Source organism: Aquarana catesbeiana, linkage group LG09 (assembly GCF_042186555.1).
Source record: "Aquarana catesbeiana isolate 2022-GZ linkage group LG09, ASM4218655v1, whole genome shotgun sequence".
NCBI lineage: Eukaryota > Metazoa > Chordata > Amphibia > Anura > Ranidae > Aquarana > Aquarana catesbeiana.
In genome coordinates, this window is record NC_133332.1 from 306,099,820 (window position 1) to 306,123,741 (window position 23,922).

Sequence of the window (23,922 nt, forward strand, 5' to 3'; positions counted from 1 at the left end):
GGGCCGGGGGTGCGATTTTGGCCATTTTTGACCCGTTTTGGGCTAAAAGGGCCGGGGGTGCGATTTTGGTAATTTTTGACCCGTTTTGGGCTAAAAGGGCCAGGAGTGCGATTTTGGCCATTTTTGACCCGTTTTGGGCTAAAAGGGCCGGGGGTGCGATTTTGGTCATTTTTGACCCGTTTTGGGCTAAAAGGGCCGGGGGTGCGATTTTGGCCATTTTTGACCCGTTTTCGGCTAAAAGGGCCGGGGGTGCGATTTTGGCCATTTTTGACCCGTTTTCGGCTAAAAGGGCCGGGGGTGCGATTTTGGTCATTTTTGACCCGTTTTCGGCTGAAAGGGCCGGGGGTGCGATTTTGGTCATTTTTGACCCGTTTTGGGCTAAAAGGGCCGGGGGTGCGATTTTGGCCATTTTTTACCCGTTTTCGGCTAAAAGGGCCGGGGGTGCGATGTTGGCCATTTTTGACCCGTTTTCGGCTAAAAGGGCCGGGGGTGCGATTTTGGTCATTTTTGACCCGTTTTCGGATAAAAGGGCCGGGGGTGCGATTTTTGCCAATTTTGACCAGTTTTCGGCTAAAAGGGCCGGGGGTGCGATTTTGGTCATTTTTGACCCATTTTCGGTTAAAAGGGCCGGGGGTGCGATTTTGGTCATTTTTGACTCGTTTTCGGATAAAAGGGCCGGGGGTGCGATTTTTGCCAATTTTGACCCGTTTTCGGCTAAAAGGGCCGGGGGTGCAATTTTGGTCATTTTTGACCCGTTTTCAGCTAAAAGGGCCCCCGGGGGGTGCGATTTTGGTCATTTTTGACCCGTTTTCGGATAAAAGGGCCAGGGGTGCGATTTTGGCCATTTTTGACCCGTTTTGGGCTAAAAGGGCCGGGGGTGCGATTTTGGCCATTTTTGACCCGTTTTGGGCTAAAAGGGCCGGGGGTGCGATTTTGGTCATTTTTGACCAGTGTTGGGCTAAAAGGGCCGGGGGTGCGATTCTTGCCAATTTTGACCCGTTTTGGGCTAAAAGGGCCGGGGGTGCAATTTTGGTCATTTTTGACCCGTTTTCGGATAAAAGGGCCGGGGGTGCGATTTTGGCCATTTTTGACCCGTTTTCGGCTAAAAGGGCCGGGGGTGCGATTTTGGTCATTTTTGACCCGTTTTCAAATAAAAGTGCCGGGGGCGCGATTTTTGCCAATTTTGACCCGTTTTCGGCTAAAAGGGCCGGGGGTGCGATTTTGGTCATTTTTGACCCGTTTTGGGCTAAAAGGGCCGGGGGTGCGATTTTGGTCATTTTTGACCCGTTTTGGGCTAAAAGGGCCGGGGGTGCTATTTTTGCCAATTTTGACCCGTTTTCGGCTAAAAGGGCCGGGGGTGCGATTTTGGCCACTTTTGACCCGTTTTCGGCTAAAAGGGCCGGGGGTGCGATTTTGGTCATTTTTGACCCGTTTTCGGCTAAAAGGGCCGGAGGTGCGATTTTGGTCATTTTTGACCCGTTTTGGGCTAAAAGGGCCGGGGGTGCGATTTTGGTCATTTTTGACCCGTTTTGGGCTAAAAGGGCCGGGGGTGCGATTTTTGCCAATTTTGACCCTTTTTCGGCTAAAAGGGCCGGGGGTGCGATTTTGGCCACTTTTGACCCGCTTTCGGCTAGAAGGGCCGGGGGTGCGATTTTGGTCATTTTTGACCCGTTTTGGGCTAAAAGGGCCGGGGGTGTTATTTTGGTCATTTTTGACCCGTTTTCTAATAAAAGGGCCGGGGGTGCGATTTTTACCAATTTTGACCCGTTTTCAGCTAAAAGGGCCTGGGGTTCTATTTTGGTCATTTTTGACCCGTTTTGGGCTAAAAGGGCTGGGGGTGCGATTTTTGCCAATTTTGACCCGTTTTGGGCTAAAAGGGCCGGGGGTGCGATTTTGGCCATTTTTGACCCGTTTTGGGCTAAAAGGGCCAGGGGTTCGATTTTGGCCATTTTTGACCCGTTTTGGGCTAAAAGGGCCGGGGGTGCGATTTTGGCCATTTTTGACCCGTTTTGGGCTAAAAGGGCCGGGGGTGCGATTTTGGTCATTTTTGACCCGTTTTCGGCTAAAAGGGCCGGGGGTGCGATTTTGGTCATTTTTTACCCGTTTTTGGCTAAAAGGGCCGGGGGTGCGATTTTGGTCATTTTTGACCCGTTTTCGAATAAAAGGGCCGGGGGTGCGATTTTTACCAATTTTGACCCGTTTTGGGCTAAAAGGGCCGGGGGTGCGATTTTTGCCAATTTTGACCCGTTTTGGGCTAAAAGGGCCGGGGGAGCGATTTTGGCCATTTTTGACCCGTTTTGGGCTAAAAGGGCCAGGGTTGCGATTTTGGCCATTTTTGACCCGTTTTGGGCTAAAAGAGCCGGGGGTGCGATTTTGGTCATTTTTGACCCGTTTTCGGATAAAAGGGCCGGGGGTGCGATTTTGGCCATTTTTGACCTGTTTTCGGCTAAAAGGGCCGGGGGTGCGATTTTGGTCATTTTTGACCCGTTTTCGGCTAAAAGGGCCGGGGGTGCGATTTTGGTCATTTTTGACCCGTTTTGGGCTAAAAGGGCCGGGGGTGCGATTTTTGCCAATTTTGACCCGTTTTCGGCTAAAAGGGCCGGTGGTGCGGTTTTGGCCACTTTTGACCCGTTTTCGGCTAAAAGGGCCGGGGGTGCGATTTTGGTCATTTTTGACCCGTTTTGGGCTAAAAGGGCCGGGGGTGCGATTTTGGCCATTTTTGACCCGTTTTGGGCTAAAAGGGCCGGGGGTGCGATTTTGGCCATTTTTGACCCGTTTTGGGCTAAAAGGGCCGGGGGTGCGATTTTGGTCATTTTTGACCCGTTTTCGGCTAAAAGGGCCGGTGGTGCGATTTTGGCCACTTTTGACCCGTTTTCGGCTAAAAGGGCCGGGGGTGCGATTTTGGTCATTTTTGACCCGTTTTGGGCTAAAAGGGCCGGGGGTGCGATTTTGGCCATTTTTGACCCGTTTTGGGCTAAAAGGGCCGGGGGTGCGATTTTGGTCATTTTTGACCCGTTTTCGGCTAAAAGGCCGGGGGTGCGATTTTGGTCATTTTTGACCCGTTTTGGGCTAAAAGGGCCGGGGGTGCGATTTTTGCCAATTTTGACCCGTTTTCGGCTAAAAGGGCCGGTGGTGCGATTTTGGCCACTTTTGACCCATTTTCGGCTAAAAGGGCCGGGGGTGCGATTTTGGCCATTTTTGACCCGTTTTGGGCTAAAAGGGCCGGGGGTGCGATTTTGGCCATTTTTGACCCGTTTTGGGCTAAAAGGGCCGGGGGTGCGATTTTGGTCATTTTTGACCCGTTTTGGGCTAAAAGGGCCAGGGGTGCGATTTTGGCCATTTTTGACCCGTTTTCGGCTAAAAGGGCCGGGGGTGCAATTTTTGCCAATTTTGACCCGTTTTCGGCTAAAAGGGCCGGGGGTGCGATTTTGGTCATTTTTGACCCGTTTTGGGCTAAAAGGGCCGGGGGTGCGATTTTGGCCATTTTTGACCCGTTTTCGAATAAAAGGGCCGGGGGTGCGATTTTTACCAATTTTGACCTGTTTTCAGCTAAAAGGGCCTGGGGTGCTATTTTGGTCATTTTTGACCCGTTTTGGGCTAAAAGGGCCGGGGGTGCGATTTTGGTCATTTTTGACCCGTTTTCGGCTAAAAGGGCCGGGGGTGCGATTTTGGTCATTTTTGACCCGTTTTGGGCTAAAAGTGCCGGGGGTGCGATTTTGGCCATTTTTGACCCGTTTTGGGCTAAAAGGGCCGGGGGTGCGATTTTGGTCATTTTTGACCCGTTTTGGGCTAAAAGGGCCGGGGGTGCGATTTTGGCCATTTTTGACCCGTTTTGGGCTAAAAGGGCCGGGGGTGCGATTTTGGTCATTTTTGACCCGTTTTCGGCTAAAAGGGCCGGGGGTGCGATTTTGGTCATTTTTGACCCGTTTTCGGATAAAAGTGCCGGGGGTGCGATTTTTGCCAATTTTGACCCGTTTTCGGCTAAAAGGGCTGGGGGTGCGATTTTAGTCATTTTTGACCCGTTTTCGGCTAAAAGGGCCGGGGGTGCGATTTTGGTCATTTTTGACCCGTTTTCGGCTAAAAGGGCCGGGGGGTGCGATTTTGGCCATTTTTGACCCGTTTTCGGCTAAAAGGGCCGGGGGTGCGATTTTGGTCATTTTTGACCTGTTTTCAGCTAAAAGGGCCTGGGGGTGCGATTTTGGTCATTTTTGACCCGTTTTGGGCTAAAAGGGCCGGGGGTGCGATTTTTGCCAATTTTGACCCGTTTTCGGCTTAAAGGGCCGGGGGTGCGATTTTGGCCAATTTTGACCCGTTTTCGGCTAAAAGGGCCGGTGGTGCGATTTTGGCCACTTTTGACCCGTTTTCGGCTAAAAGGGCCGGGGGTGCGATTTTGGTCATTTTTGACCCGTTTTGGGCTAAAAGGGCCGGGGGTGCGATTTTGGCCATTTTTGACCCGTTTTGGGCTAAAAGGGCCGGGGGTGCGATTTTGGTCATTTTTGACCCGTTTTCGGCTTAAAGGGCCGGGGGTGCGATTTTGGTCATGTTTGACCCGTTTTCGGCTAAAAGGGCCGGGGGTGCGATTTTGGTCACTTTTGACCCGTTTTGGGCTAAAAGGGCCGGGGGTGCGATTTTGGTCATTTTTGACCCGTTTTCGGCTAAAAGGGCCGGGGGTGCGATTTTGGCCAATTTTGACCCGTTTTCGGCTAAAAGGGCCGGTGGTGCGATTTTGGCCACTTTTGACCCGTTTTCGGCTAAAAGGGCCGGGGGTGCGATTTTTACCAATTTTGACCCGTTTTGGGCTAAAAGGGCCGGGGGTGCGATTTTTGCCAATTTTGACCCGTTTTGGTCTAAAAGGGCCGGGGGTGCGATTTTGGCCATTTTTGACCCGTTTTGGGCTAAAAGGGCCGGGGGTGCGATTTTGGCCATTTTTGACCCGTTTTGGGCTAAAAGGGCCGGGGGTGCGATTTTGGTCATTTTTGACCCGTTTTCGGCTAAAAGGGCCGGGGGTGCGATTTTGGTCATTTTTGACCCGTTTTCGGCTAAAAGGGCCGGGGGTGCGATTTTGGCCATTTTTGACCCGTTTTCGGCTAAAAGGGCCGGGGGTGCGATTTTGGTCATTTTTGACCTGTTTTCAGCTAAAAGGGCCTGGGGGTGCGATTTTGGTCATTTTTGACCCGTTTTGGGCTAAAAGGGCCGGGGGTGCGATTTTTGCCAATTTTGACCCGTTTTCGGCTTAAAGGGCCGGGGGTGCGATTTTGGCCAATTTTGACCCGTTTTCGGCTAAAAGGGCCGGTGGTGCGATTTTGGCCACTTTTGACCCGTTTTCGGCTAAAAGGGCCGGGGGTGCGATTTTGGTCATTTTTGACCCGTTTTGGGCTAAAAGGGCCGGGGGTGCGATTTTGGCCATTTTTGACCCGTTTTGGGCTAAAAGGGCCGGGGGTGCGATTTTGGTCATTTTTGACCCGTTTTCGGCTTAAAGGGCCGGGGGTGCGATTTTGGTCATGTTTGACCCGTTTTCGGCTAAAAGGGCCGGGGGTGCGATTTTGGTCACTTTTGACCCGTTTTGGGCTAAAAGGGCCGGGGGTGCGATTTTGGTCATTTTTGACCCGTTTTCGGCTAAAAGGGCCGGGGGTGCGATTTTGGCCAATTTTGACCCGTTTTCGGCTAAAAGGGCCGGTGGTGCGATTTTGGCCACTTTTGACCCGTTTTCGGCTAAAAGGGCCGGGGGTGCGATTTTTACCAATTTTGACCCGTTTTGGGCTAAAAGGGCCGGGGGTGCGATTTTTGCCAATTTTGACCCGTTTTGGTCTAAAAGGGCCGGGGGTGCGATTTTGGTCATTTTTGACCCGTTTTCGGCTAAAAGGGCCGGGGGTGCGATTTTGGTCATTTTTGACCCGTTTTCGGCTAAAAGGGCCGGGGGTGCGATTTTGGTCATTTTTGACCCGTTTTCGGCTAAAAGGGCCGGGGGGTGCGATTTTGGCCATTTTTGACCCGTTTTCGGCTAAAAGGGCCGGGGGTGCGATTTTGGTCATTTTTGACCCGTTTTCGGCTAAAAGGGCCGGGGGTGCGATTTTGGTCATTTTTGACCCGTTTTCGGCTAAAAGGGCCGGGGGTGCGATTTTGGCCATTTTTGACCCGTTTTCGGCTAAAAGGGCCGGGGGTGCGATTTTGGTCATTTTTGACCCGTTTTGGGCTAAAAGGGCCGGGGGTGCGATTTTGGTCATTTTTAACCCGTTTTCGGCTAAAAGGGCCGGGGGTGCGATTTTGGTCATTTTTGACCCGTTTTGGGCTAAAAGGGCCCGGGGTGCGATTTTGGTCATTTTTGACCCGTTTTGGGCTAAAAGGGCCGGAGGTGCGATTTTGGTCATTTTTAACCCGTTTTCGGCTGAAAAGGGCCGGGGGTGCGATTTTGGTCATTTTTGACCCGTGTTGGGCTAAAAGGGCCGGGGGTGCGATTCTTGCTAATTTTGACCTGTTTTGGGCTAAAAGGGCCGGGGGTGCAATTTTGATCATTTTTGACCCGTTTTCGGATAAAAGGGCCGGGGGTGCGATTTTGGCCATTTTTGACCCGTTTTGGGCTAAAAGGGCCCGGGGTGCGATTTTGGTCATTTTTGACCCGTTTTCGGCTAAAAGGGCCGGGGGTGCGATTTTGGTCATTTTTGACCCGTTTTCGGCTAAAAGGGCCGGGGGTGCGATTTTGGTCATTTTTGACCCGTTTTCGGCTAAAAGGGCCGGGGGTGCGATTTTGGCCATTTTTGACCCGTTTTCGGCTAAAAGGGCCGGGGGTGCGATTTTGGTCATTTTGACCCGTTTTCGGCTAAAAGGGCCGGGGGTGCAATTTTGGCCATTTTTGACCCGTTTTCGGCTAAAAGGGCCGGGGGTGCGATTTTGGTCATTTTGACCCGTTTTCGGCTAAAAGGGCCGGGGGTGCGATTTTGGTCATTTTTGACCCGTTTTCGGCTAAAAGGGCCGGGGGTGTGATTTTGGCCATTTTTGACCCGTTTTCGGCTAAAAGGGCCGGGGGTGCGATTTTGGTCATTTTTGACCCGTTTTGGGCTAAAAGGGCCGGGGGTGCGATTTTGGTCATTTTTAACACGTTTTGGGCTAAAAGGGCCGGGGGTGCGATTTTGGTCATTTTTGACCCGTGTTGGACTAAAAGGGCCGGGGGTGCGATTCTTGCCAATTTTGACCCGTTTTGGGCTAAAAGGGCCGGGGGTGCAATTTTGATCATTTTTGACCCGTTTTCGGATAAAAGGGCCGGGGGTGCGATTTTGGCCATTTTTGACCCGTTTTCGGCTAAAAGGGCCGGGGGTGCGATTTTGGTCATTTTTGACCCGTTTTGGGCTAAAAGGGCCGGGGGTGTTATTTTGGTCATTTTTGACCCGTTTTCTAATAAAAGGGCCGGGGGTGCGATTTTTACCAATTTTGACCCGTTTTCAGCTAAAAGGGCCTGGGGTTCTATTTTGGTCATTTTTGACCCGTTTTGGGCTAAAAGGGCTGGGGGTGCGATTTTTGCCAATTTTGACCCGTTTTGGGCTAAAAGGGCCGGGGGTGCGATTTTGGCCATTTTTGACCCGTTTTGGGCTAAAAGGGCCAGGGGTTCGATTTTGGCCATTTTTGACCCGTTTTGGGCTAAAAGGGCCGGGGGTTCGATTTTGGCCATTTTTGACCCGTTTTGGGCTAAAAGGGCCGGGGGTGCGATTTTGGTCATTTTTGACCCGTTTTCGGCTAAAAGGGCCGGGGGTGCGATTTTGGTCATTTTTGACCCGTTTTTGGCTAAAAGGGCCGGGGGTGCGATTTTGGTCATTTTTGACCCGTTTTCGAATAAAAGGGCCGGGGGTGCGATTTTTACCAATTTTGACCCGTTTTGGGCTAAAAGGGCCGGGGGTGCGATTTTTGCCAATTTTGACCCGTTTTGGGCTAAAAGGGCCGGGGGAGCGATTTTGGCCATTTTTGACCCGTTTTGGGCTAAAAGGGCCAGGGTTGCGATTTTGGCCATTTTTGACCCGTTTTGGGCTAAAAGAGCCGGGGGTGCGATTTTGGTCATTTTTGACCCGTTTTCGGATAAAAGGGCCGGGGGTGCGATTTTGGCCATTTTTGACCTGTTTTCGGCTAAAAGGGCCGGGGGTGCGATTTTGGTCATTTTTGACCCGTTTTCGGCTAAAAGGGCCGGGGGTGCGATTTTGGTCATTTTTGACCCGTTTTGGGCTAAAAGGGCCGGGGGTGCGATTTTTGCCAATTTTGACCCGTTTTCGGCTAAAAGGGCCGGTGGTGCGATTTTGGCCACTTTTGACCCGTTTTCGGCTAAAAGGGCCGGGGGTGCGATTTTGGTCATTTTTGACCCGTTTTGGGCTAAAAGGGCCGGGGGTGCGATTTTGGCCATTTTTGACCCGTTTTGGGCTAAAAGGGCCGGGGGTGCGATTTTGGCCATTTTTGACCCGTTTTGGGCTAAAAGGGCCGGGGGTGCGATTTTGGTCATTTTTGACCCGTTTTCGGCTAAAAGGGCCGGTGGTGCGATTTTGGCCACTTTTGACCCGTTTTCGGCTAAAAGGGCCGGGGGTGCGATTTTGGTCATTTTTGACCCGTTTTGGGCTAAAAGGGCCGGGGGTGCGATTTTGGCCATTTTTGACCCGTTTTGGGCTAAAAGGGCCGGGGGTGCGATTTTGGTCATTTTTGACCCGTTTTCGGCTAAAAGGCCGGGGGTGCGATTTTGGTCATTTTTGACCCGTTTTCGGCTAAAAGGGCCGGGGGTGCGATTTTGGTCATTTTTGACCCGTTTTCGGCTAAAAGGGCCGGGGGTGCGATTTTGGTCATTTTTGACCCGTTTTGGGCTAAAAGGGCCGGGGGTGCGATTTTTGCCAATTTTGACCCGTTTTCGGCTAAAAGGGCCGGTGGTGCGATTTTGGCCACTTTTGACCCATTTTCGGCTAAAAGGGCCGGGGGTGCGATTTTGGCCATTTTTGACCCGTTTTGGGCTAAAAGGGCCGGGGGTGCGATTTTGGCCATTTTTGACCCGTTTTGGGCTAAAAGGGCCGGGGGTGCGATTTTGGTCATTTTTGACCCGTTTTGGGCTAAAAGGGCCAGGGGTGCGATTTTGGCCATTTTTGACCCGTTTTCGGCTAAAAGGGCCGGGGGTGCAATTTTTGCCAATTTTGACCCGTTTTCGGCTAAAAGGGCCGGGGGTGCGATTTTGGTCATTTTTGACCCGTTTTGGGCTAAAAGGGCCGGGGGTGCGATTTTGGCCATTTTTGACCCGTTTTCGAATAAAAGGGCCGGGGGTGCGATTTTTACCAATTTTGACCTGTTTTCAGCTAAAAGGGCCTGGGGTGCTATTTTGGTCATTTTTGACCCGTTTTGGGCTAAAAGGGCCGGGGGTGCGATTTTGGTCATTTTTGACCCGTTTTCGGCTAAAAGGGCCGGGGGTGCGATTTTGGTCATTTTTGACCCGTTTTGGGCTAAAAGTGCCGGGGGTGCGATTTTGGCCATTTTTGACCCGTTTTGGGCTAAAAGGGCCGGGGGTGCGATTTTGGTCATTTTTGACCCGTTTTGGGCTAAAAGGGCCGGGGGTGCGATTTTGGCCATTTTTGACCCGTTTTGGGCTAAAAGGGCCGGGGGTGCGATTTTGGTCATTTTTGACCCGTTTTCGGCTAAAAGGGCCGGGGGTGCGATTTTGGTCATTTTTGACCCGTTTTCGGATAAAAGTGCCGGGGGTGCGATTTTTGCCAATTTTGACCCGTTTTCGGCTAAAAGGGCTGGGGGTGCGATTTTGGTCATTTTTGACCCGTTTTCGGCTAAAAGGGCCGGGGGTGCGATTTTGGTCATTTTTGACCCGTTTTCGGCTAAAAGGGCCGGGGGTGCGATTTTGGCCATTTTTGACCCGTTTTCGGCTAAAAGGGCCGGGGGTGCGATTTTGGTCATTTTTGACCTGTTTTCAGCTAAAAGGGCCTGGGGGTGCGATTTTGGTCATTTTTGACCCGTTTTGGGCTAAAAGGGCCGGGGGTGCGATTTTTGCCAATTTTGACCCGTTTTCGGCTTAAAGGGCCGGGGGTGCGATTTTGGCCAATTTTGACCCGTTTTCGGCTAAAAGGGCCGGTGGTGCGATTTTGGCCACTTTTGACCCGTTTTCGGCTAAAAGGGCCGGGGGTGCGATTTTGGTCATTTTTGACCCGTTTTGGGCTAAAAGGGCCGGGGGTGCGATTTTGGCCATTTTTGACCCGTTTTGGGCTAAAAGGGCCGGGGGTGCGATTTTGGTCATTTTTGACCCGTTTTCGGCTTAAAGGGCCGGGGGTGCGATTTTGGTCATGTTTGACCCGTTTTCGGCTAAAAGGGCCGGGGGTGCGATTTTGGTCACTTTTGACCCGTTTTGGGCTAAAAGGGCCGGGGGTGCGATTTTGGTCATTTTTGACCCGTTTTCGGCTAAAAGGGCCGGGGGTGCGATTTTGGCCAATTTTGACCCGTTTTCGGCTAAAAGGGCCGGTGGTGCGATTTTGGCCACTTTTGACCCGTTTTCGGCTAAAAGGGCCGGGGGTGCGATTTTTACCAATTTTGACCCGTTTTGGGCTAAAAGGGCCGGGGGTGCGATTTTTGCCAATTTTGACCCGTTTTGGTCTAAAAGGGCCGGGGGTGCGATTTTGGCCATTTTTGACCCGTTTTGGGCTAAAAGGGCCGGGGGTGCGATTTTGGCCATTTTTGACCCGTTTTGGGCTAAAAGGGCCGGGGGTGCGATTTTGGTCATTTTTGACCCGTTTTCGGATAAAAGGGCCGGGGGTGCGATTTTGGCCATTTTTGACCCGTTTTCGGCTAAAAGGGCCGGGGGTGCGATTTTGTTCATTTTTGACCCGTTTTCGGCTAAAAGGGCCGGTGGTGCGATTTTGGCCACTTTTGACCCGTTTTGGGCTAAAAGGGCCGGGGGTGCGATTTTGGTCATTTTTGACCCGTTTTGGGCTAAAAGGGCCGGGGGTGCGATTTTGGCCATTTTTGACCCGTTTTGGGCTACAAGGGCCCGGGGTGCGATTTTGGTCATTTTTGACCCGTTTTCGGCTAAAAGGGCTGGGGGGTGCGATTTTTGCCATTTTTGACCCGTTTTCGGCTAAAAGGGCCGGGGGTGCGATTTTGGTCATTTTTGACCCATTTTCGGCTAAAAGGGCCGGGGGTGCGATTTTAGTCATTTTTGACCCGTTTTCGGCTAAAAGGGCCGGGGGGTGCGATTTTGGCCATTTTTGACCCGTTTTCGGCTAAAAGGGCCGGGGGTGCGATTTTGGTCATTTTTGACCCGTTTTCGGCTAAAAGGGCCGGGGGTGCGATTTTGGTCATTTTTGACCCGTTTTCGGCTAAAAGGGCCGGGGGTGCGATTTTGGTCATTTTTGACCCGTTTTCGGCTAAAAGGGCCGGGGGGTGCGATTTTGGCCATTTTTGACCCGTTTTCGGCTAAAAGGGCCGGGGGTGCGATTTTGGTCATTTTTGACCCGTTTTCGGCTAAAAGGGCCGGGGGTGCGATTTTGGTCATTTTTGACCCGTTTTCGGCTAAAAGGGCCGGGGGTGCGATTTTGGCCATTTTTGACCCGTTTTCGGCTAAAAGGGCCGGGGGTGCGATTTTGGTCATTTTTGACCCGTTTTGGGCTAAAAGGGCCGGGGGTGCGATTTTGGTCATTTTTAACCCGTTTTCGGCTAAAAGGGCCGGGGGTGCGATTTTGGTCATTTTTGACCCGTTTTGGGCTAAAAGGGCCCGGGGTGCGATTTTGGTCATTTTTGACCCGTTTTGGGCTAAAAGGGCCGGAGGTGCGATTTTGGTCATTTTTAACCCGTTTTCGGCTGAAAAGGGCCGGGGGTGCGATTTTGGTCATTTTTGACCCGTGTTGGGCTAAAAGGGCCGGGGGTGCGATTCTTGCTAATTTTGACCTGTTTTGGGCTAAAAGGGCCGGGGGTGCAATTTTGATCATTTTTGACCCGTTTTCGGATAAAAGGGCCGGGGGTGCGATTTTGGCCATTTTTGACCCGTTTTGGGCTAAAAGGGCCCGGGGTGCGATTTTGGTCATTTTTGACCCGTTTTCGGCTAAAAGGGCCGGGGGTGCGATTTTGGTCATTTTTGACCCGTTTTCGGCTAAAAGGGCCGGGGGTGCGATTTTGGTCATTTTTGACCCGTTTTCGGCTAAAAGGGCCGGGGGTGCGATTTTGGCCATTTTTGACCCGTTTTCGGCTAAAAGGGCCGGGGGTGCGATTTTGGTCATTTTGACCCGTTTTCGGCTAAAAGGGCCGGGGGTGCAATTTTGGCCATTTTTGACCCGTTTTCGGCTAAAAGGGCCGGGGGTGCGATTTTGGTCATTTTGACCCGTTTTCGGCTAAAAGGGCCGGGGGTGCGATTTTGGTCATTTTTGACCCGTTTTCGGCTAAAAGGGCCGGGGGTGCGATTTTGGCCATTTTTGACCCGTTTTCGGCTAAAAGGGCCGGGGGTGCGATTTTGGTCATTTTTGACCCGTTTTGGGCTAAAAGGGCCGGGGGTGCGATTTTGGTCATTTTTAACACGTTTTGGGCTAAAAGGGCCGGGGGTGCGATTTTGGTCATTTTTGACCCGTGTTGGACTAAAAGGGCCGGGGGTGCGATTCTTGCCAATTTTGACCCGTTTTGGGCTAAAAGGGCCGGGGGTGCAATTTTGATCATTTTTGACCCGTTTTCGGATAAAAGGGCCGGGGGTGCGATTTTGGCCATTTTTGACCCGTTTTCGGCTAAAAGGGCCGGGGGTGCGATTTTGGTCATTTTTGACCCGTTTTGGGCTAAAAGGGCCGGGGGTGCGATTTTGGCCATTTTTGACCCGTTTTGGGCTAAAAGGGCCGGGGGTGCGATTTTGGCCATTTTTGACCCGTTTTGGGCTAAAAGGGCCGGGGGTGCGATTTTGGTCATTTTTGACCAGTGTTGGGCTAAAAGGGCCGGGGGTGCGATTCTTGCCAATTTTTACCCGTTTTGGGCTAAAAGGGCCGGGGGTGCAATTTTGGTCATTTTTGACCCGTTTTGGGCTAAAAGGGCCGGGGGTGCGATTTTGGCCATTTTTTACCCGTTTTCGGCTAAAAGGGCCGGGGGTGCGATGTTGGCCATTTTTGACCCGTTTTCGGCTAAAAGGGCCGGGGGTGCGATTTTGGTCATTTTTGACCCGTTTTCGGATAAAAGGGCCGGGGGTGCGATTTTTGCCAATTTTGACCCGTTTTCGGCTAAAAGGGCCGGGGGTGCGATTTTGGTCATTTTTGACCCATTTTCGGTTAAAAGGGCCGGGGGTGCGATTTTGGTCATTTTTGACTCGTTTTCGGATAAAAGGGCCGGGGGTGCGATTATTGCCAATTTTGACCCGTTTTCGGCTAAAAGGGCCGGGGGTGCAATTTTGGTCATTTTTGACCCGTTTTCGGCTAAAAGGGCCGGGGGGTGCGATTTTGGTCATTTTTGACCCGTTTTCGGATAAAAGGGCCGGGGGTGCGATTTTGGCCATTTTTGACCCGTTTTGGGCTAAAAGGGCCGGGGGTGCGATTTTGGCCATTTTTGACCCGTTTTGGGCTAAAAGGGCCGGGGGTGCGATTTTGGTCATTTTTGACCAGTGTTGGGCTAAAAGGGCCGGGGGTGCGATTCTTGCCAATTTTTACCCGTTTTGGGCTAAAAGGGCCGGGGGTGCAATTTTGGTCATTTTTGACCCGTTTTCGGATAAAAGGGCCGGGGGTGCGATTTTGGCCATTTTTGACCCGTTTTCGGCTAAAAGGGCCGGGGGTGCGATTTTGGTCATTTTTGACCCGTTTTCAAATAAAAGTGCCGGGGGTGCGATTTTTGCCAATTTTGACCCGTTTTCGGCTAAAAGGGCCGGGGGTGCGATTTTGGTCATTTTTGACCCGTTTTGGGCTAAAAGGGCCGGGGGTGCGATTTTGGTCATTTTTGACCCGTTTTGGGCTAAAAGGGCCGGGGGTGCGATTTTGGTCATTTTTGACCCGTTTTCGGATAAAAGTGCCGGGGGTGCGATTTTTGCCAATTTTGACCCGTTTTCGGCTAAAAGGGCCGGGGGTGCGATTTTGGTCATTTTTGACCCGTTTTCGGCTAAAAGGGCCGGGGGTGCGATTTTGGTCATTTTTGACCCGTTTTGGGCTAAAAGGGCAGGGAGTGCGATTTTTGCCAATTTTGACCCGTTTTGGGCTAAAAGGGCCGGGGGTGCGATTTTGGTCATTTTTGACCCGTTTTCGGATAAAAGGGCCGGGGGTGCGATTTTGGCCATTTTTGACCCGTTTTCGGCTAAAAGGGCCGGGGGTGCGATTTTGGTCATTTTTGACCCGTTTTGGGCTAAAAGGGCCGGGGGTGCGATTTTGGCCATTTTTGACCCGTTTTGGGCTAAAAGGGCCGGGGGTGCGATTTTGGCCATTTTTGACCCGTTTTGGGCTAAAAGGGCCGGGGGTGCGATTTTGGTCATTTTTGACCAGTGTTGGGCTAAAAGGGCCGGGGGTGCGATTCTTGCCAATTTTTACCCGTTTTGGGCTAAAAGGGCCGGGGGTGCAATTTTGGTCATTTTTGACCCGTTTTGGGCTAAAAGGGCCGGGGGTGCGATTTTGGCCATTTTTTACCCGTTTTCGGCTAAAAGGGCCGGGGGTGCGATGTTGGCCATTTTTGACCCGTTTTCGGCTAAAAGGGCCGGGGGTGCGATTTTGGTCATTTTTGACCCGTTTTCGGATAAAAGGGCCGGGGGTGCGATTTTTGCCAATTTTGACCCGTTTTCGGCTAAAAGGGCCGGGGGTGCGATTTTGGTCATTTTTGACCCATTTTCGGTTAAAAGGGCCGGGGGTGCGATTTTGGTCATTTTTGACTCGTTTTCGGATAAAAGGGCCGGGGGTGCGATTATTGCCAATTTTGACCCGTTTTCGGCTAAAAGGGCCGGGGGTGCAATTTTGGTCATTTTTGACCCGTTTTCGGCTAAAAGGGCCGGGGGGTGCGATTTTGGTCATTTTTGACCCGTTTTCGGATAAAAGGGCCGGGGGTGCGATTTTGGCCATTTTTGACCCGTTTTGGGCTAAAAGGGCCGGGGGTGCGATTTTGGCCATTTTTGACCCGTTTTGGGCTAAAAGGGCCGGGGGTGCGATTTTGGTCATTTTTGACCAGTGTTGGGCTAAAAGGGCCGGGGGTGCGATTCTTGCCAATTTTTACCCGTTTTGGGCTAAAAGGGCCGGGGGTGCAATTTTGGTCATTTTTGACCCGTTTTCGGATAAAAGGGCCGGGGGTGCGATTTTGGCCATTTTTGACCCGTTTTCGGCTAAAAGGGCCGGGGGTGCGATTTTGGTCATTTTTGACCCGTTTTCAAATAAAAGTGCCGGGGGTGCGATTTTTGCCAATTTTGACCCGTTTTCGGCTAAAAGGGCCGGGGGTGCGATTTTGGTCATTTTTGACCCGTTTTGGGCTAAAAGGGCCGGGGGTGCGATTTTGGTCATTTTTGACCCGTTTTGGGCTAAAAGGGCCGGGGGTGCGATTTTGGTCATTTTTGACCCGTTTTCGGATAAAAGTGCCGGGGGTGCGATTTTTGCCAATTTTGACCCGTTTTCGGCTAAAAGGGCCGGGGGTGCGATTTTGGTCATTTTTGACCCGTTTTCGGCTAAAAGGGCCGGGGGTGCGATTTTGGTCATTTTTGACCCGTTTTGGGCTAAAAGGGCAGGGAGTGCGATTTTTGCCAATTTTGACCCGTTTTGGGCTAAAAGGGCCGGGGGTGCGATTTTGGTCATTTTTGACCCGTTTTCGGATAAAAGGGCCGGGGGTGCGATTTTGGCCATTTTTGACCCGTTTTCGGCTAAAAGGGCCGGGGGTGCGATTTTGGTCATTTTTCACCCATTTTCGGCTAAAAGGGCCGGGGGTGCGATTTTGGTCATTTTTGACTCGTTTTCGGATAAAAGGGCCGGGGGTGCGATTTTTGCCAATTTTGACCCGTTTTCGGCTAAAAGGGCCGGGGGTGCGATTTTGGTCATTTTTGACCCGTTTTCGGTTAAAAGGGCCGGGGGTGCGATTTTTGCCAATTTTGACCCGTTTTCGGCTAAAAGGGCCGGGGGTGCGATTTTGGTCATTTTTGACCCATTTTCGGCTAAAAGGGCCTGGGGGTGTGATTTTGGTCATTTTTGACTCGTTTTCGGATAAAAGGGCCGGGGGTGCGATTTTTGCCAATTTTGACCCGTTTTCGGCTAAAAGGGCCAGGGGTGCGATTTTGGCCATTTTTGACCCGTTTTGGGCTAAAAGGGCCGGGGGTGCGATTTTGGCCATTTTTGACCCGTTTTGGGCTAAAAGGGCCGGGGGTGCGATTTTGGTCATTTTTGACCCGTTTTCGGATAAAAGGGCCGGGGGTGCGATTTTGGCCATTTTTGACCCGTTTTCGGCTAAAAGGGCCGGGGGTGCGATTTTGGCCATTTTTGACCCGTTTTCGGCTAAAAGGGACGGGGGTGCGATTTTGGTCATTTTTGACCCGTTTTCGAATAAAAGGGCCGGAGGTGCGATTTTTACCAATTTTGACCCGTTTTCAGCTAAAAGGGCCTGGTGTGCTATTTTGGTCATTTTTGACCCGTTTTGGGCTAAAAGGGCCGGGGGTGCGATTTTTGCCAATTTTGACCCGTTTTGGGCTAAAAGGGCCGGGGGTGCGATTTTGGCCATTTTTGACCCGTTTTGGGCTAAAAGGGCCGGGGGTGCGATTTTGGCCATTTTTGACCCGTTTTGGGCTAAAAGGGCCAGGGTGCGATTTTGGTCATTTTTGACCCGTTTTGGGCTAAAAGGGCCGGGGGTGCGATTTTGGCCATTTTTGACCCGTTTTGGGCTAAAAGGGCCCGGGGTGCGATTTTGGTCATTTTTGACCCGTTTTGGGCTAAAAGGGTCGGGGGTGCGATTTTTGTAATTTTTGACCCGTTTTCGGCTAAAATGGCCGGGGGTGCGATTTTGGCCATTTTTGACCCGTTTTCGGCTAAAAGGGCCGGGGGTGCGATTTTGGTCATTTTTGACCCGTTTTCAGCTAAAAGGGCCGGGGGTGCGATTTTGGTCATTTTTGACCCGTTTTCGGCTAAAAGGGCCGGGGGTGCGATTTTGGTCATTTTTGACCCGTTTTCGGCTAAAAGGGCCGGGGGTGCGATTTTGGTCATTTTTGACCCGTTTTGGGCTAAAAGGGCAGGGGGTGCGATTTTTGCCAATTTTGACCCGTTTTGGGCTAAAAGGGCCGGGGGTGCGATTTTGGTCATTTTTGACCCGTTTTCGGATAAAAGGGCCGGGGGTGCGATTTTGGCCATTTTTGACCCGTTTTCGGCTAAAAGGGCCGGGGGTGCGATTTTGGTCATTTTTCACCCATTTTCGGCTAAAAGGGCCGGGGGTGCGATTTTGGTCATTTTTGACCCGTTTTCAGCTAAAAGGGCCGGGGGTGCGATTTTGGTCATTTTTGACCCGTTTTCGGCTAAAAGGGCCGGGGGTGCGATTTTGGTCATTTTTGACCCGTTTTCGGCTAAAAGGGCCGGGGGTGCGATTTTGGTCATTTTTGACCCGTTTTGGGCTAAAAGGGCAGGGGGTGCGATTTTTGCCAATTTTGACCCGTTTTGGGCTAAAAGGGCCGGGGGTGCGATTTTGGTCATTTTTGACCCGTTTTCGGATAAAAGGGCCGGGGGTGCGATTTTGGCCATTTTTGACCCGTTTTCGGCTAAAAGGGCCGGGGGTGCGATTTTGGTCATTTTTCACCCATTTTCGGCTAAAAGGGCCGGGGGTGCGATTTTGGTCATTTTTGACCCGTTTTCAGCTAAAAGGGCCGGGGGTGCGATTTTTGCCAATTTTGACCCGTTTTCAGCTAAAAGGGCCGGAGGTGCGATTTTGGTCATTTTTGACCCGTTTTCGGCTAAAAGGGCCGGGGGTGCGATTTTGGTCATTTTTGACCCGTTTTGGGCTAAAAGGGCAGGGGGTGCGATTTTTGCCAATTTTGACCCGTTTTGGGCTAAAAGGGCCGGGGGTGCGATTTTGGTCATTTTTGACCCGTTTTCGGATAAAAGGGCCGGGGGTGCGATTTTGGCCATTTTTGACCCGTTTTCAGCTAAAAGGGCCGGGGGTGCGATTTTGGTCATTTTTCACCCGTTTTCGGCTAAAAGGGCCGGGGGTGCGATTTTGGTCATTTTTGACCCGTTTTCAGCTAAAAGGGCCGGGGGTGCGATTTTGGTCATTTTTGACCCGTTTTCGGCTAAAAGGGCCGGGGGTGCGATTTTGGTCATTTTTGACCCGTTTTCGGCTAAAAGGGCCGGGGGTGCGATTTTGGTCATTTTTGACCCGTTTTGGGCTAAAAGGGCAGGGGGTGCGATTTTTGCCAATTTTGACCCGTTTTGGGCTAAAAGGGCCGGGGGTGCGATTTTGGTCATTTTTGACCCGTTTTCGGATAAAAGGTCCGGGGGTGCGATTTTGGCCATTTTTGACCCGTTTTCGGCTAAAAGGGCCGGGGGTGCGATTTTGGTCATTTTTCACCCATTTTCGGCTAAAAGGGCCGGGGGTGCGATTTTGGTCATTTTTGACTCGTTTTCGGATAAAAGGGCCGGGGGTGCGATTTTTGCCAATTTTGACCCGTTTTCGGCTAAAAGGGCCGGAGGTGCGATTTTGGTCATTTTTGACCCGTTTTCGGTTAAAAGGGCCGGGGTTGCGATTTTTGCCAATTTTGACCCGTTTTCGGCTAAAAGGGCCGGGGGTGCGATTTTGGTCATTTTTGACCCATTTTCGGCTAAAAGGGCCTGGGGTGTGATTTTGGTCATTTTTGACTCGTTTTCGGATAAAAGGGCCGGGGGTGCGATTTTTGCCAATTTTGACCCGTTTTCGGCTAAAAGGGCCAGGGGTGCGATTTTGGCCATTTTTGACCCGTTTTGGGCTAAAAGGGCCGGGGGTGCGATTTTGGCCATTTTTGACCCGTTTTGGGCTAAAAGGGCCGGGGGTGCGATTTTGGTCATTTTTGACCCGTTTTCGGATAAAAGGGCCGGGGGTGCGATTTTGGCCATTTTTGACCCGTTTTCGGCTAAAAGGGCCGGGGGTGCGATTTTGGCCATTTTTGACCCGTTTTCGGCTAAAAGGGCCGGGGGTGCGATTTTGGACATTTTTGACCCGTTTTCGAATAAAAGGGCCGGAGGTGCGATTTTTACCAATTTTGACCCGTTTTCAGCTAAAAGGGCCTGGTGTGCTATTTTGGTCATTTTTGACCCGTTTTGGGCTAAAAGGGCCGGGGGTGCGATTTTTGCCAATTTTGACCCGTTTTGGGCTAAAAGGGCCGGGGGTGCGATTTTGGCCATTTTTGACCCGTTTTGGGCTAAAAGGGCCGGGGGTGCGATTTTGGCCATTTTTGACCCGTTTTGGGCTAAAAGGGCCGGGGTGCGATTTTGGTCATTTTTGACCCGTTTTGGGCTAAAAGGGCCGGGGGTGCGATTTTGGCCATTTTTGACCCGTTTTGGGCTAAAAGGGCCCGGGGTGCGATTTTGGTCATTTTTGACCCGTTTTGGGCTAAAAGGGCCGGGGGTGCGATTTTGGCCATTTTTGACCCGTTTTCGGCTAAAAGGGCTGGGAGTGCGATTTTGGTCATTTTTGACCCGTTTTTGGCTAAAAGGGCCGGGGGTGCGATTTTGGTCATTTTTGACCCGTTTTCGGCTAAAAGGGCCGGGGGTGCGATTTTGGTCATTTTTGACCCGTTTTCGGCTAAAAGGGCCGGGGGTGCGATTTTGGCCATTTTTGACCCGTTTTCGGCTAAAAGGGCCGGGGGTGCGATTTTGGTCATTTTTGACCCGTTTTCGGCTAAAAGGGCCGGGAGTGTGATTTTGGTCATTTTTGACCCGTTTTCGGCTAAAAGGGCCGGGGGTGCGATTTTGGCCATTTTTGACCCGTTTTCGGCTAAAAGGGCCGGGGGTGCGATTTTGGTCATTTTTGACCCGTTTTGGGCTAAAAGGGCCGGGGGTGCGATTTTGGTCATTTTTAACCCGTTTTCGGCTAAAAGGGCCGGGGGTGCGATTTTGGTCATTTTTGACCCGTGTTGGGCTAAAAGGGCCGGGGGTGCGATTTTGGTCATTTTTGACCCATGTTGGGCTAAAAGGGCCGGGGGTGCGATTCTTGCCAATTTTGACCCGTTTTGGGCTAAAAGGGCCGGGTGTGCAATTTTGATCATTTTTGACCCGTTTTCGGATAAAAGGGCCGGGGGTGCGATTTTGGCCATTTTTGACCCGTTTTCGGCTAAAAGGGCCGGGGGTGCGATTTTGGTCATTTTTGACCCGTTTTCGGATAAAAGGGCCGGGGGTGCGATTTTGGCCATTTTTGACCCGTTTTCGGCTAAAAGGGCCGGGGGTGCGATTTTGGTCATTTTTCACCCATTTTCGGCTAAAAGGGCCGGGGGTGCGATTTTGGTCATTTTTGACCCGTTTTCAGCTAAAAGGGCCGGGGGTGCGATTTTTGCCAATTTTGACCCGTTTTCAGCTAAAAGGGCCGGAGGTGCGATTTTGGTCATTTTTGACCCGTTTTCGGCTAAAAGGGCCGGGGGTGCGATTTTGGTCATTTTTGACCCGTTTTGGGCTAAAAGGGCAGGGGGTGCGATTTTTGCCAATTTTGACCCGTTTTCGGCTAAAAGGGCCGGGGGTGCGATTTTGGTCATTTTTGACCCGTTTTCGGATAAAAGGGCCGGGGGTGCGATTTTGGCCATTTTTGACCCGTTTTCAGCTAAAAGGGCCGGGGGTGCGATTTTGGTCATTTTTCACCCGTTTTCGGCTAAAAGGGCCGGGGGTGCGATTTTGGTCATTTTTGACCCGTTTTCAGCTAAAAGGGCCGGGGGTGCGATTTTGGTCATTTTTGACCCGTTTTCGGCTAAAAGGGCCGGGGGTGCGATTTTGGTCATTTTTGACCCGTTTTCGGCTAAAAGGGCCGGGGGTGCGATTTTGGTCATTTTTGACCCGTTTTGGGCTAAAAGGGCAGGGGGTGCGATTTTTGCCAATTTTGACCCGTTTTGGGCTAAAAGGGCCGGGGGTGCGATTTTGGTCATTTTTGACCCGTTTTCGGATAAAAGGGCCGGGGGTGCGATTTTGGCCATTTTTGACCCGTTTTCGGCTAAAAGGGCCGGGGGTGCGATTTTGGTCATTTTTCACCCATTTTCGGCTAAAAGGGCCGGGGGTGCGATTTTGGTCATTTTTGACTCGTTTTCGGATAAAAGGGCCGGGGGTGCGATTTTTGCCAATTTTGACCCGTTTTCGGCTAAAAGGGCCGGAGGTGCGATTTTGGTCATTTTTGACCCGTTTTCGGTTAAAAGGGCCGGGGTTGCGATTTTTGCCAATTTTGACCCGTTTTCGGCTAAAAGGGCCGGGGGTGCGATTTTGGTCATTTTTGACCCATTTTCGGCTAAAAGGGCCTGGGGTGTGATTTTGGTCATTTTTGACTCGTTTTCGGATAAAAGGGCCGGGGGTGCGATTTTTGCCAATTTTGACCCGTTTTCGGCTAAAAGGGCCAGGGGTGCGATTTTGGCCATTTTTGACCCGTTTTGGGCTAAAAGGGCCGGGGGTGCGATTTTGGCCATTTTTGACCCGTTTTGGGCTAAAAGGGCCGGGGGTGCGATTTTGGTCATTTTTGACCCGTTTTCGGATAAAAGGGCCGGGGGTGCGATTTTGGCCATTTTTGACCCGTTTTCGGCTAAAAGGGCCGGGGGTGCGATTTTGGCCATTTTTGACCCGTTTTCGGCTAAAAGGGCCGGGGGTGCGATTTTGGACATTTTTGACCCGTTTTCGAATAAAAGGGCCGGAGGTGCGATTTTTACCAATTTTGACCCGTTTTCAGCTAAAAGGGCCTGGTGTGCTATTTTGGTCATTTTTGACCCGTTTTGGGCTAAAAGGGCCGGGGGTGCGATTTTTGCCAATTTTGACCCGTTTTGGGCTAAAAGGGCCGGGGGTGCGATTTTGGCCATTTTTGACCCGTTTTGGGCTAAAAGGGCCGGGGGTGCGATTTTGGCCATTTTTGACCCGTTTTGGGCTAAAAGGGCCGGGGTGCGATTTTGGTCATTTTTGACCCGTTTTGGGCTAAAAGGGCCGGGGGTGCGATTTTGGCCATTTTTGACCCGTTTTGGGCTAAAAGGGCCCGGGGTGCGATTTTGGTCATTTTTGACCCGTTTTGGGCTAAAAGGGTCGGGGGTGCGATTTTTGTAATTTTTGACCCGTTTTCGGCTAAAATGGCCGGGGGTGCGATTTTGGCCATTTTTGACCCGTTTTCTGCTAAAAGGGCCGGGGGTTCGATTTTGGTCATTTTTGACCCGTTTTCAGCTAAAAGGGCCGGGGGTGCGATTTTGGTCATTTTTGACCCGTTTTCGGCTAAAAGGGCCGGGGGTGCGATTTTGGTCATTTTTGACCCGTTTTCGGCTAAAAGGGCCGGGGGTGCGATTTTGGTCATTTTTGACCCGTTTTCGGCTAAAAGGGCCGGGGGTGCGATTTTGGTCATTTTTGACCCGTTTTCGAATAAAAGGGCCGGGGGTGCGATTTTTACCAATTTTGACCCGTTTTAAGCTAAAAGGGCCTGGAGTGCTATTTTGGTCATTTTTGACCCGTTTTGGGCTAAAAGGGCCGGGGGTGCGATTTTTGCCAATTTTGACCCGTTTTGGGCTAAAAGGGCCGGGGGTGCGATTTTGGCCATTTTTGACCCGTTTTGGGCTAAAAGGGCCGGGGGTGCGATTTTGGCCATTTTTGACCCGTTTTGGGCTAAAAGGGCCGGGGGTGCGATTTTGGTCATTTTTGACCCGTTTTGGGCTAAAAGGGCCGGGGGTGCGATTTTGGTCATTTTTGACCCGTTTTCGGCTAAAAGGGCCGGGGGTGCGATTTTGGCCATTTTTTACCCGTTTTCGGCTAAAAGGGCCGAGGGTGCGATTTTGGCCATTTTTGACCCGTTTTGGGATAAAAGGGCCAGGGGGGCGATTTTGGTCATTTTTGACCCGTTTTCGAATAAAAGGGCCGGGGGTGCGATTTTTACCAATTTTGACCCGTTTTCAGCTAAAAGGGCCTGGTGTGCTATTTTGGTCATTTTTGACCCGTTTTGGGCTAAAAGGGCCGGGGGTGCGATTTTTGCCAATTTTGACCCGTTTTGGGCTAAAAGGGCCGGGGGTGCAATTTTGGCCATTTTTGACCCGTTTTGGGCTAAAAGGGCCGGGGGTGCGATTTTGGCCATTTTTGACCCGTTTTGGGCTAAAAGGGCCGGCGTGCGATTTTGGTCATTTTTGACCCGTTTTGGGCTAAAAGGGCCGGGGGTGCGATTTTGGCCATTTTTGACCCGTTTTGGGCTAAAAGGGCCCGGGGTGCGATTTTGGTCATTTTTGACCCGTTTTGGGCTAAAAGGGTCGGGGGTGCGATTTTTGTAATTTTTGACCCGTTTTCGGCTAAAATGGCCGGGGGTGCGATTTTGGCCATTTTTGACCCGTTTTCGGCTAAAAGGGCCGGGGGTGCGATTTTGGTCATTTTTGACCCGTTTTCGGCTAAAAGGGCCGGGGGTGCAATTTTGGTCATTTTTGACCCGTTTTCGGCTAAAAGGGCCGGGGGTGCGATTTTGGTCATTTTTGACCCGTTTTCGGCTAAAAGGGCCGGGGGTGCTATTTTGGTCATTTTTGACCCGTTTTCGGCTAAAAGGGCCGGGGGTGCGATTTTGGTCATTTTTGACCCGTTTTCGGCTAAAAGGGGCGGGGGTGCGATTTTGGTCATTTTTGACCCGTTTTCGGCTAAAAGGGCCGGGGGTGCGATTTTGGTCATTTTTGACCCGTTTTCGAATAAAAGGGCCGGGGGTGCGATTTTTGCCAATTTTGACCCGTTTTGGGCTAAAAGGGCCGGGGGTGCGATTTTGGCCATTTTTGACCCGTTTTGGGCTAAAAGGGCCGGGGGTGCGATTTTGGCCATTTTTGACCCGTTTTGGGCTAAAAGGGCCGGGGGT